Genomic DNA, 12,807 nt, shown 5'->3' on the forward strand with positions numbered 1-12,807 from the left:
TAATTAGGGTTCAGGAGATATAGGTTCTAGTCCCAGCTATGTGATTAAACACTTTACTCCTCTGGGCTTCAGTTGCCTTATCTATAAAATGCAGGATATGAAATAGATAATTTATAAAATATCTTCTAAATCTAATTCTTGTTTATTTAAATGTGTATGTTTCTATTCTATTTGCGAATTCTTTTTCTTACTTTAGAAATCACTTTTATTTTGGCATTTCCCAGAAAGCACTTTCATAAAATGAAAAAGTGATATATGTTTGCCTAGAACGCAAGGTCTATGTTAGAAGACCTTTTAGCTGTATTTAAGTTGCAAGGCAGTCATGTGGAAGAAAGATTAGAGTTAAGAGGGGTAGCTGTGATGTGGGAAGAATATTGAAGTACATGAAATAATTGGAGTTAGGATTGAAATCATTGGCACATATATTTTTGTTCTGTCTAGCATACAGCATTTTTGAGTACCTTTAAACATGCCGGTTACCATGTAATTTGAAGTGTTAATACATTTTTTAAACTGGTTATTTAACTTTATACAAATTAGTTACTTATTGTGTCACTATATTTTGGGGTAAAAAATATATAATGTAAAATTCACCATTTTTACCATTGTGTATAGCTGAGTGGCATTAATTATGGTCTCAATATTGTGCAGCCATCAACACTATTTCCAAAGCTTTTCACCACCCCAGACAGAAACTCTGGACCCATTAAGTAACAATTCCCCATGGCACCCTGCCCCCAGCTACTGATAACCACTATTCTACTTTCTGTCTCTTATGAATTTGCCTATTGTAGAAACCTCGTATAAGTGGAATCATACAGTATTTTTCATTTTGTATCTTTTATTTCACTAAACAATGTTTTCAGGGTTCATCCACATTGTAGCTTATGTCAGAACTTAATTCCTTTTTATGGCTGAATGATATTCCATTGTTGGTACATACCACACTTTGTTCATCCATTTCTCTATTTATGGACACTTGGGTTGTTTCCACCTTTTGGTTATTGTGAATAATGCTGGTATGAACGTTGGCATACAGTCATACATCACTTAACAACAGAGATACATTCTGAGAAATGCATCCTTAGGTGATTTTGTCATTGTGTGAACATCATAAAGTGTGCTTACACAAACCTAGATGGTGATAACCTCTTACAAACCTAGGCTTTGGTACTTACTAATCTTATGGGACCACCATTGTGTATGCAGCCCGTCGACCAAAATGTCGTTAGGCCCACAGGACTGTTTAAGTATCTGAGTCCCCGTTTTCCAATCTTTCACGTGTATACCTAGGAGTGAAATTGCTGAGTCAGTTGCTAATTCTATGTTGAACTTTTTGAAGAACCACCAAATTGTTTTCAACAATGGCTGCAACGTTTGATATTCCCACCAGTGGTGCCTGGGTTTCCAGTTTCTCCACATCCTCATCGATTCTGGTTTTTGTATTTTTTTGATAATCCATCCTAATTGGTGTGAAGTGGTTTCTCATTATGGTTTTGATTAGCATCTACCTAATGATTAGTGATTTGATCATCTTTCTGTGTGCCCTTGGCCATTTGTATAACCTTCCTCTTTGGAGAAATGTCTATGCAAGTCTTTGCCCATTTTTTAATTAGGTTGTCTTATTGAGTTGTAAGAGTTTCTTATATAGTTGGATATTAATCCCTTATCTGGTATATGATTTAAACACTTGATAGTGCCCTTAAATGCACAGAAGTTTTTAATGAAGTCCAGTGTATTTATTTTTCTTCTTTGTTGCCTGTACTTTTGTTGTCATATTTAAGAAACCATTGCCAAAACCAAGGTCATGAACATTTGCTACTGTTTTCTTCTAAGAGTTTTGTAGTTTTAGCTCTTAAATTAAAATCTTTAATCCATTTTTAGTTCATTTTTGTATATACTATAAGGTAAGTGTCCAAATTCATTCTTTTGCTTGTGGATATCCAGTTTTCCCAGCACCTTCATTGAAACATTGATTGGTCTTAGCACGCCAGTCAAAAATCATTTCATTATATACGGAAGGATTTGTTTCTGGGTTCTGAATTCTATTCAGTATGTCTGTATGTCTGTCCTTATACTGGTACCATACTGTTTGACTACTGTAGATTTGTAGTAAGTTTTAAAGTTGGCAAATGTGAGTCCTCCAACTTTGTTCTTTTTCCACATTGTTTTGGCTATTGAGAGTCCCTCAGATACTTGAAATTTCATGTGAATTTTAGGATGCATTTTTTCGTTTGTGCAGAAAATGCTATTAAGCTTTTGATAGAGATTGCATTGAATCCTTATATTGCTTTGGATGTTATTGCTATCTTAACGATATTAAGTCTTCCAACTCATGAACACAGAAATTCTTTCCATTTATTTGTCTTTCAAATTTTTTTCAGCAGTGTTTTGTAGTTTTCTCTGTGCAAATCTTGTCCTTCATTGGTTAAATTTATTCCTAAATATTTTCTTCCTTTTGATGGAACTGTTCTCTTAATACCTTCTTCAGATTGTTCATTTCTGTTATCCAGGAATACAACTTTTTTTTATTGAGTTCATAATAGTTTACAAAATTGTGAGGTTTCATTTGTACATTATTACTTGTCTGTCACCATATAAGTGCTCCCCTTCAGCCCTGTGCCCACCCCCCAAGCCCCTTCCCCTGGTAACCACTGAATTGTTCTCTTTTTCCTTATGTTTGTTTATCTGCCACATATGAATGAAATCATATGGTGTTTGTCTTCCTCCATCTGACTTATTTCACTTAACATAATACCCTCAGGGTCCGTCCAGGTTGTTGTGAATGGGACAATTTTGTCTTTTGTTTAGGCTGAGTAATATTCTATTGTGTGTATATACCACATCTTTATCCAGTCATAGGTCCGTGGGCACTTGGGTTGCTTCCATGTCTTGGCTATTGTGAATAATGCTGCAATGAATATAGGGGTGCATAAGTCCCTTTGAATTGTTGATTTCAAGTTCTTTGGATAGATAACCAGTAGTGGGATAGCTGGGTCATATGGTATTTCTATTTTTAGTTTTTTGAGAAATCTCCATACTATTTTCCATAATGGTTGCACCAGTTTGCATTCCCACCAGAAGTGTACAAGAGTACCCTTTTCTCCACAACCTTTCCAACGTTTGTTATTTTTTGTCTTAGTGATTATAGCCATATTAACAGGTGTAAGGTGAGATACCTTAGTGTAGTTTAGATCTTCATTTCCCTGATGATTAGTGATGTTAGACATCTTTTTATGTGCCTTTTGGCCATCCGTATATCTTCTTTGGAGCAACGTCTGTTCATATCCTCTGATCAGTTTTTGATCAAGTTGCTTTTTTGCTCTTCAGTTGCGTGAGTTCTGTATATATTATGGAAATTAAGCCCTTGTCGGATATATGATTTGCAAATATTTTCTCCCAGTTGGTAGGTTGCCTTTTTGTTTTGATCTTGGTTTCCTTTGCCTTGCAGAAGCTCTTTAGTCTGATGAAGTCCTACTTGTTTATTGTTTCTTTTATTTCCGTTGCCTGAGAAAACATAGTATTTGAAAAGATCCTTTTAAGATTGATGTCAAAGACTGTACTACCTATATTTTCTTCCAGAAGTTTTATGGTTTCAGGTCTTACCTTCAAGTCTTTGATCCATTTTGAGTTTTGTTTTTTTTTGTTGAGTTAATGATAGGTTACAATCTTGTGAAATTTCAGTAGTACATTATTGTTTGTCAGTCGTGTTGTAGGTGCACCACTTCTCCCTTTGTGCCCACCCCCCCATACCCCCCCCCCCTTTTCTCTGGTAGCCACTAATCTGTTCCCTTGTCTACATTTTTAAATTCCTCATATGAGTGGAGTCATACAGAGATTGTCCTTCTCTAATTGGCTTATTTCACTTAACATAATTCCCTCAAAGTCCATCCATGTTGTTGCAAATGGGACCATTTTGTTCTCTTTTACGGCTGAGTAGTATTCCATTGTATATATATACCACATCTTCTTTATCCAGTTATCTGTTGATGGGCACTTAGGTTCTTCCATGTCTTGGCTATTGTAAATAATGCTGCAATAAACATTGGGGTGCATAGGACTTTTGGAATTGCTGACTTCAAGCTCTTTGGGTAGATACCCAGTAGTGGGATAGCTGGGTCGTATGGTAGTTCTATTTTTAATTTTTTGAGGAATCTCCATACTGTTTTCCATAGTGGCTGCACCCGTTTGCATTCCCACCAGCAGTGTCTAAGGGTTCCTTTTTCTCCACAACCTCTCCAACATTTGTTACTATTAGTTTTAGATATTTTGTCATTCTAATGGGTGTAAGGTGATATCTTAGTGTAGTTTTGATTTGCATTTCCCTGGTGATCAGCAGTGATGGACATCTTTTCATGTGCCTATATTGGCTATCCGTATATCTTCTTTGGAGAAATGTCTGTTCATGTCTCCAGCCCATTTTTTGATCGGGTTGTTTGATTTGTTGTTGTTGAGTTGTGAGAGTTCTTTATATATTATGGATATTAAGCCTTTGTCAGATGTATGACTTGCAAATATTTTTTCCCAGTTAGTGGGTTGTTTTTTTGTTTCAATCCTGTTTTCATTTGCCTTGAAGAAGCTGTTTAGTCTGATGAGGTCCCATTTGTTTATTCTTTCTGTTGTTTCCCTTCTCTGAGAAGACATGGTGTCCGAAAAGGTCCTTTTAATACTGATGTCAAAGAGTGTACTGCCTACGTTTTCTTCTAGAAGCCTTATGGTTTCAGGTCTCACCTTTAGGTTTTTGATCCGTTTTGAGTTTATTTTGGTGAATGGTGAGAAAGAATGGTCAATTTTCATTCTTTTACATATGGCTTTCCAGTTTTCCCAGCACCATCTGTGGAAAAGACTTTCTTTTCTCCATTGTATGCCTTTGGCTCCTTTGTCGAAGATAAGCTGTCCATAGATGTGTGGTTTTATTTCTGGACTTTCAATTCTGTTCCATTGATCTGTGCACCTGTTTTTGTACCAGTACCATGCTGTTTTGATTACTGTAGCTTTGTAGTATGTTTTGAAGTCAGGGATTGTGATGCTTCCCATTTTGTTCTTTTTTCTCAGGATTGCTTTAGCAATTCAGGGTCTTTTGTTGCCCCATATGAATTTTAGGATTCTTTGTTCTAATTCTGTAAAGAACGTCATTAGGATTCTGATTGGGATAGCGAGGAATAAAAACCACATGATCATCTCAATAGATGCAGAGAAAGCATTTGACAAGATTCAACAGTCATTTATGATAAAAACCCTGAACAAAATGGGCATAGAAGGGAACTACCTCAACATAATAAAGGCCATATATGACAAACCCACAGCCAACATCATACTCAGTGAGCAAAAACTGAGCACCATCCCTCTGAAATCAGGAACAAGACAAAGATGCCCTCTATCACCACTCTTATTTAACATAGTACTGGAGGTCCTGGTCGGAGCAATCAGACAAGAAAAAGGAATAAGAGGAATCCAAATAGGGAGGGAAGAAGTGAAACTCTCGCTGTTTGCAGACAACATGACCTTATATATAGAAAACCCCAAAGAATTCATTGGAAAACTCTTAGAAGTAATCAATAACTACAGCAAAGTTGCAGGGTATAAGATTAATTTACATAAATCAGTAACATTTCTATATTCTAATAACGAACTAACAGAAAAAGAACTCAAGAACACAATACCATTCACAGTCGCTACAAAAAGAATAAAATACCTTGGGGTGAATTTAACTAAGGAAGTGAAAGACCTATACAATGAAAATTACAAGGCCTTTCTGAGAGAATTGGATGATGACATAAGGAGATGGAAAGACATTCCAAGTACATGGATTGGAAGAATAAACATAGTTAAAATGTCTGTTTATTTTATTTTTGTGTATGGCGTAAGATAATGGTCTACTTTCATTCTTTTCATGTGGCTGTCCAATTTTCCCAATACCATTTATTGAAGAGACTACCTTTTCTCCATTGTTTGTTCTGGGCACCTTTGTCGAAGATTAGCTGTCTGTAGATGTGTGGTTTTATTTCTGGGCTTTCAATTCTGTTCCATTGATCTGTGTGCCTGTTTTTGTACCAGTACCATGCTGTTTTGATTACTATATCTTTGTAGTACATTTCAAAGTCAGGGGTTTGATGCTTCTGGCTTCAGTTCTTCTTTCTCAGGATTGCTTTAGCTATTCAGGGTCTTTTGTTACCCTATGTGAATTTTAGGATTTTTTTTTTCTATTTCTATGAAGAATGTCATTGGGATTCTGATTGGGATTGCATTGAATCTATAGATTGCTTTGGGTAGTATGGACATTTTAACTATGTTTATTCTTCCAATCCATGTGCATGAAATATCTTTTCATTGCTTTATGTCATCTGTTTCTTTCAGTAATGTCTTGTTTTCATTGTATAAGTCTTTCACCTCCTTGGTTAAATTTATTCCCAGGTATTTTACTCTTTTTGTTGCAATTGTCAATGTGATTGTATTCTTGAATTCTCTTTTTGTTCGTCTGGAATTAGAGTATAGAAATGCAACTGATTTTTGGAAGTTGATTTTGTACCCTGCAACTTTACTGTAGTTATTGATTATTTCTAATAGTTTTCCGATGGGTTCTTTAGGGTTTTCTATGTATAAAATCATGTCATCCGCAAACAGCAAGAATTGCGCTTACTCATTTCATGTTTGGCTTCCTTTTATTCCTTTTTATAGAAATACAACTTTTTTTTTAATTCAACTTTGCTGAATTTGTTTATTAATTCAAACGTTTTTATTTTGGATTCTTTAGGATTTACTATATATAAGATCATGTCATCTGCAAATAGAGATGCTTTTACTTTCCTTTCCATTTGCTTGTGTTTATTTCTTTCTCTTTAATAATTGCCCTGGCAAGAACTTTAGTAGTATATTGAATTGAAAGCCAACATTCTTATCTTGTTCCTTATCTTTGATTAAAGCTTTCAGATTTTTACCATTAAGTATGTTATTAGCCCTGGGTTTTTATATATGGCCTTTCTCATGTTGAGGAAGTTCCCTTCTAATCCTAGTTTATTGAGTGCTTTTGTCATGAAAATTTGCTGAATTTTGTCAAATACTTTTTCTGCATCAATTGAGATAATTATGTGATTTTTCCCCCTTCCTTCTATTAATGTAGTATATTACATTGCTTGATTTTTCAAAGGTTAAGCCCCCCTTGCATTCCTAGGGTAAATCCCAGTTGGTCATGGTATATAATCCTTTTAATATGCTGCTGATTTTAGATTGCTAGTATTTTTGTTTGAGGATTTTTGCATCATATTTATAAGGAATATTGGCTTATTGTTTTCTTTTCTTGTAATATCTTTGTCTGACTTTGCTTTTTAGGGTAATTCTGGCCTCATAGAATGAGTTAGGAAGTGTTCTCTCCTCTTAGATTTTTGCAAGAGTTTGAGAAGAACTCATGTTAATTCTTCTTTAAATGGTAGGCTTCACCCCTGAAACCAAGTGGATCTTACTTTTCTTTGTTAGGAGGTTTTGATTACTGATTCAGTCTCCTTACTTGTTATAGGTATTTTCAGATTTTCTGTTTCTTCTTGAGTCAGTTTTGCTAGTTTGTATGTTTGTAGGGATTTGTCCATTTGCTTAGGATATCCAATTTGTTGATGTATAATTGTTCATAGTATTCTCTTATAATTCTTTTATATCTGTGAGTAGTGAGGAGTAATGGCTCCTCTTTCATTTCTCATTTTGGTAATTTGCATCTCCTCTTTTTCTTTGCCAGTCTAGTAAATTTTGGCAATTTTGTAGATTTTTTTTTAAAGAAAGAACTTTGAGTTTTATTGATTTATCTCCATTTTCCTTTTCTCTGTTTCATTTATCTTTAATCTTTATTATTTTCTTACTTTTGCTGGCTTTGGGTTTAATTTGCTTTTCTTTTTCTAATTCCTTCAGGTATATATTTAGGGTATTCATTGAGATCTTGTTTTTTGATGTAGTGTTTACAGCTATAAATTTACCTTTTACTACTACTAGTTCCGGATGTCGTAAGTTTTGTTATGTTTTCATTTTTCTCAAGATTTTTTTGTTTTTGGCTTGATTACTTTTTTGATAAATTTGACAATATAATTGTAAATTTAAGGTGTACAGCATATCACTTTGATAATTTATATATTGTAATATGATTACCATTGAAGCAATATTTATCACATTATATTATTATAGTACAGTATTATTGACTATATTCATTATACTGTGCCTTAGATCTCTGTGGCTTATTTACTACTCCTTATAAGTTTGTACCCTTAAACCCGATCAGTCTCATCCACCCCTCAATCCCCTGGTAACCAACATTTTACTCTCTTTTTTACAGATCTTACCTTTTTTTTTTTTTTTTTTTTTAAGATTTCACATATAAGTGATATCATACAGTACTTGTCTTTGTCTGACTTATGTCATTTAGCATAGTGTGCTCAAGGTCCATCCATGTTGTCGCACGGCAGGGTATCTTTCTTTCTCATGGCTCAATAAGAGCCCTTGTGTGTATATACCACATCTTTTTTATCCATTCATCTGTTGATGGGTATTTGAGTTGTTTCTGTATCTTGACTATTAGGCATAATGCTGCACTAAACATGTGTGTGCATATATCTTGTCAAAATCCCGTTTTCATTTCCTTTGGGTATATACCCAGAAATGAAATTGCTGGATCATATGGTAGATCTATTTTTTTTTTTTTTTTTTTAAAGATTTTATTATTTCCTTTTTCTCCCCAAAGCCCCCCGGTACATAGTTGTATATTCTTCGTTGTGGCTTCTTCTAGTTGTGGCATGTGGGACGCTGCCTCAGCGTGGTCTGATGAGCAGTGCCATGTCCGCGCCCAGGATTCGAACCAACGAAACACTGGGCTGCCTGCAGCGGAGCGCACAAACTTAACCACTCGGCCACGGGGCCAGCCCCTGGTAGATCTATTTTTAATTTTTTGAGGAACTTCCCTATTTTACTTAGTGGTTAGACTAATTTACATTCCCACCAACAGTGTAAAGGGGTTCCCTTTTCACCACATCCTTGCCAGCACCTGTTGTCTCCTTTCTTCTTGATGATAGCCATTATAACAGGTGTGAGGTGATATCTCATTGGTTTTGATTTGCATTTCTCTGGTGGTTAGTGATTTGAGCATCTTTTCATGTGCCTCCTGGCCATTTTTATGTCCTCTTTGGAAAGATGTCTATTTAGTCTTCTGCCCAATTTCTAATTAGATTTGGGTTTTTTTTTTTAAGTTGTGTTAGTTTTTTATGTATTTTGGATATTAGCCTATTGTCCAATATATGGTTCGTAAAAATTTTCTCCCATTGTTTAGGCTACTGTTTCATTTTGTTGATTGGTTTCTCTGCTGTGCAGAAGCTTTTGAGTTTGATATCGTTTCACTTCTTGATTTTTGCGTTTGTTTTTTGTGCTTTTGGTGTCATGTCCAAAACAATCATTGCCAAGACTAATAGCAATAAGTTTCTTCCATGTATTTTCTTTTAGGAATTTTATAGTATCAGGTCTTAAGTTTAAGTCTTTGATCCATTTTGAGTTAATTTTTGCCGGTGGTGTGATATAGGAGTTCAATTTCATTGTTCTGCATTTGTTTCTCCAATTGTACCAGCACTATTTGTTGAAAAGACTATCCTTCCCCCATTGAGTGTTCTTGGCTCGAATATTAGTTGACCATAAATGCCAAGATTTAATACTGGGCTCTCTGTCCTGTTCTCTTGGTCTCTGTGCCTGTTTTTGTGCTGGTACCATACTGTTGTTATTACCATACTGTTTTTATTACTGTGGCTTTGTAGCGTAGTTTGAAATCAGAAAGTGTGATACCTTCAGCTTTGTTCTTTTTCTCAGGATTACTTTGGGTATTCAGGGTCTTTTGTGGATCCACACAAATTTTAAGATTGTTTTTTCTATTTCTGTGAAAGATGTCTGTGGTATTTTGGTGGATTGCATTGAATCTGTAGATGGCTTTGGGTAGTATGGCCATTTTACTACTTATTTTTCCAATTCATGAACACAGATGTCTTTCCATTTGTTTGTTTCTTTCAGCAAAGTCTTGTAGTTTTCATTGTACAGATCTTTCACTTCCTTGATTAAATTTATTCCTAAATATTTTATTGTTTTTTATTCTATTGTCAATGGGATAGTTTTCTTTAGTTGTTTTCCTGATGCTTCATCATTTATGTAAAGGAATGCCACTGATTTCTATAAGTTGATTTTGCTAACCTACCACTTTATTGATTGGTTGATTTCATTGATTAATTTCAATATTGATTAATTTTTTGTTTGACTCTTGGGGATTTTCTGTATATAAGATCATATTGTCAGCAAATAGCAACAGATTTACTTCTTCCTTCCCAAATTGCATGCCTTTTATTTCTTTACTTTGCCTAATCATTCTAGCTAAGACTTCCAGTACTATAATGAATAGAAGTGGTCAGAGTGGGCAACCTTGTCTTGTACCTGGTCTCAAAGGAAACCTTTTCAGTCTTTCTCCATTGATAATTATGTTAGCAGTGGATTTATTGTATATGGCCTTTATTATGTTGAGACATATTTCTTCTATACCTAATCTGTTAAGAGTTTTTATCATGAAAGGGTGTCATATTTTCTCAAAATGCTTTTTCTGTGTCTGTTGAGATGATCATGTGATTTTTTTTTTTTTTTTTTTTTTGAGGAGGATTAGCCTTGAGCTAATATCTGCTGCCAATCCTCCTCTTTTTTGAAACTGAGGAAGCCTGGCCCTGAGATAACATCCGTGCCCTTCTTCCTCTGCTTTATATGTGGGACGCCTACCACAGCATGGCTTGTCGAGCGGTACCATGTCTGCGCCCAAAACCGGCAAACCCCAGGCCGCCAAAGTGGAACATGCGCACTTAACCACTGCACCACCGGGCCGGCCCCAATCATGTGGTTTTTATCTTTCATTTTATTGATGTGATGAATTATGTTGATTGAGTTGCATATATTGAACCATCCTTGCATCTTAGGGATAAATCCCCTTTCGTCATGGAGTATAATCCTTTTAATGTGTCCTTGAATTCAGTTTGCTAATGTTTTGTTCAGAATTTTTGCATCTATTCATCAGGGATATTGGTCTACATTTCTCTTGTGATATCTTTATCTGGTTTTGGTATCAAGGTAATGCTGGCTTCGTAAAATGAGTTTAGAAATGTTCTCTCTCTCATCAATATTTTGGAAGAGTTTGAGGAGAATTGTTATTAATGCTTTTTTAAATGTTTGATAGAATTCACCTGTCAGACCATCTGGCCCTGGAGTTTTTGTTGTGAGTTTTTTGATTACTGACTCGATCTCTTGACTCATTATTCATCTGCTCAGATTTTCTATTTCTTCCTGTCTCTTTTTTTTTTTTTAAGTTGGCACTTGAGCTAATAACCTTCTTCTTCTCCCCAAAGCCCCCCAGTACATAGTTGTATATTCCAGTTGTGAGTGCCTCTGGTTATGCTATGTGGGACGCCGCCTCAGCGTGGCCTGATGAGCAGTGCCACGTCCAAGCCCAGGATTTGAACCAGCAAAACTATGGGCCGCTGAAGTGAAGTGTGTGAACTTAACCACTCAGCCATGGGGCCAGTGCCTGATTCAGTCTTGATAGGTTGCATGTTTCTAGAAATGTATCCATCTCTTCTAGGTTATGTAATTTTTTGGCACATAAGTTTATAGTAGTCTCTTATAATTCTCTGTGTTCTGTAGTCTCAGTCATAAAGTCTCCTCTCTTATTTCTAATTTTGAGTCTTCTCTCTTTTTTTTCTTAGTCTAACTAAAAGTTTGTCAATTTTATCTTTTCAAAGAACCAGCTTTTAGTTTTGTTGATCCTTTCTGTTGTTTTCCTAGTCTCTATTTCATCTGTTTTCACTGTTTTTATTATTTCCTTTCTTCTGCTAACTTTGGGCTTACTTTGTTCCTCTTTTTCTAGTTCCTTCAGGTGTAAAGTTAGGTTGTTTATTTGAGATCTTTCTAATTTCTTAATACATGTGTTTTTTGCTATAAACATTCCTCTTGCAACTGCTTTTACTGCAGCCCACAAAATTTGATAAGTTGTATTTTCATTTTCATTTGTTTAGAGATAATTTATTTCCCTTTTGGTTCCTTCTTTTACTCATTCATTGTTTAGAAGTGTGTTGTTTAGTTTCCACATATTTGAAGATCTCACTTTGCTCTTGTTCTTTATATCTAATTTCATGCCATTGTGATTAAAGAAGATAGTTGATATTGTTTCAGTCTTCTTTAAATTTGCTAAGATTAGTTTTGCAGCTTATCATATTATCTATCCTGGAGAATGTTGCATGTACATTTGAGAAGAATGTGTATTTTGCTGCTGTTGGATAGAATATTCTGTTAAGTCTATTTGTTCTAAAGTGTGGTTCAAACTAAAAATATATAACTATGTACTGGGGGACTTTGGGGAGAAAAAGGAAAAATAAAATCTTTAAAGTGTGATTCAAATCCAGTGTTTTCTTATTTTCTCTTTGGACAGTGTATCTATTCTTGATAGTGGAGTTGAAGTTTCCTACTATTATTGTAGTGTTATCTATTTCTCCCTTAAGATCTCTTAGTATTTGCTTAATTCATTTTGGTGCTCAGATGTTGGGAGTGTATATATTTATGATTGTTATAACTTCTTGATATATTGACTCCTTTATCATTATGTAATGACCTTCTTTGTCTCTTGTTACCATTTTTTGGCTTGAAATCTACTTTGTTTGATGTCTACATCCACTTTCTTTTGGTTACCATTTGCTTAGAGTATCAACTTCCACCCCTTCCCTTTGAACCAGTGTTTGTCTTTGGAGCTCAAATGAATCTCCCGAA

The 12,807-nt window shown here is 35.0% G+C and overlaps 1 protein-coding gene across 12 annotated transcripts in view; it reads left to right on the forward strand.

The window, feature by feature from the left end:
• The window catches only part of PDS5A (PDS5 cohesin associated factor A), a 165,293-nt gene that overhangs the window by 118,576 nt on the left and 33,910 nt on the right, over nt 1-12,807 (forward strand). The gene's annotated exons all lie outside the window — the stretch shown is intronic.

This window comes from Equus caballus, chromosome 3 (genome assembly GCF_041296265.1).
Source record: "Equus caballus isolate H_3958 breed thoroughbred chromosome 3, TB-T2T, whole genome shotgun sequence".
Lineage (NCBI taxonomy): Eukaryota > Metazoa > Chordata > Mammalia > Perissodactyla > Equidae > Equus > Equus caballus.